This window comes from Triticum aestivum, chromosome 5B, assembly GCF_018294505.1.
Source record: "Triticum aestivum cultivar Chinese Spring chromosome 5B, IWGSC CS RefSeq v2.1, whole genome shotgun sequence".
Lineage (NCBI taxonomy): Eukaryota > Viridiplantae > Streptophyta > Magnoliopsida > Poales > Poaceae > Triticum > Triticum aestivum.
Genome location: NC_057807.1, coordinates 2,795,654 through 2,796,441, shown reverse-complemented (window position 1 = coordinate 2,796,441; position 788 = coordinate 2,795,654).

The window sequence follows — 788 nt, the reverse complement described above, 5'->3', positions numbered from 1 at the left end:
CAAAGCGATTTCCATGGTTGTCGAACACCAAGGTGTGATTACATGTCAGTCATCAACACTCACAGTTTTTGCCGATTCTGGCCCATTTCGTGGACTATTACTCAATGTTTTGGGGTCCTGGAGTGATTTCCACGATTAATGAACCCCGGGGAGTGTTTACGTGTCTGTCATCAAAACTCACCGTTTTGGCCGATTCTGGCCCGTTTCATGGACTATTACTCACTGTTTTGGGTTCCCGAAGTGATTTCCATGATTAACAAACCCCGGATGTGTTTACATGTCTGTCATCAACACTCATAGTTTTTGCCGATTCTAGCCCGTTTCTTGGACTATTGCTCACTGTTTTGGGTCCCAAAGTGATTTCCACGATTGACGAACCCAGGGGTGCGTTTACGTGTTGCTCAACAACACTTGCGGTTTTAGTTGATTCTGGCCCGTTTCTTGGACTATTGCTCACTTTTTGGGGTTCCCGGAGCAATGTCCATGGTTGTGAAACCCCAAGGTGCGCTTACATGTCGGTCATCAACATCGCAGTTTTGGCCGATTCTGGCCCGTTTCAAGGACTATTACTCACTGTTTTGAGGTCCCGGAGTGATTTCCACGATTAACAAACCCCGGGGTATGTTTATGTGTCGGTCATCAATAGTCATAGTTTTGGCCGATTCTGGACCGTTTCGTGGACTATTACTAACTGATTTGGGGTCCCAGAGTGATTTCCACGATTAGTGAACCCTAGGGTGCGTTTACATGTCGGTCATCAACACTCACAGTTTCGGCCGATTCTAGCC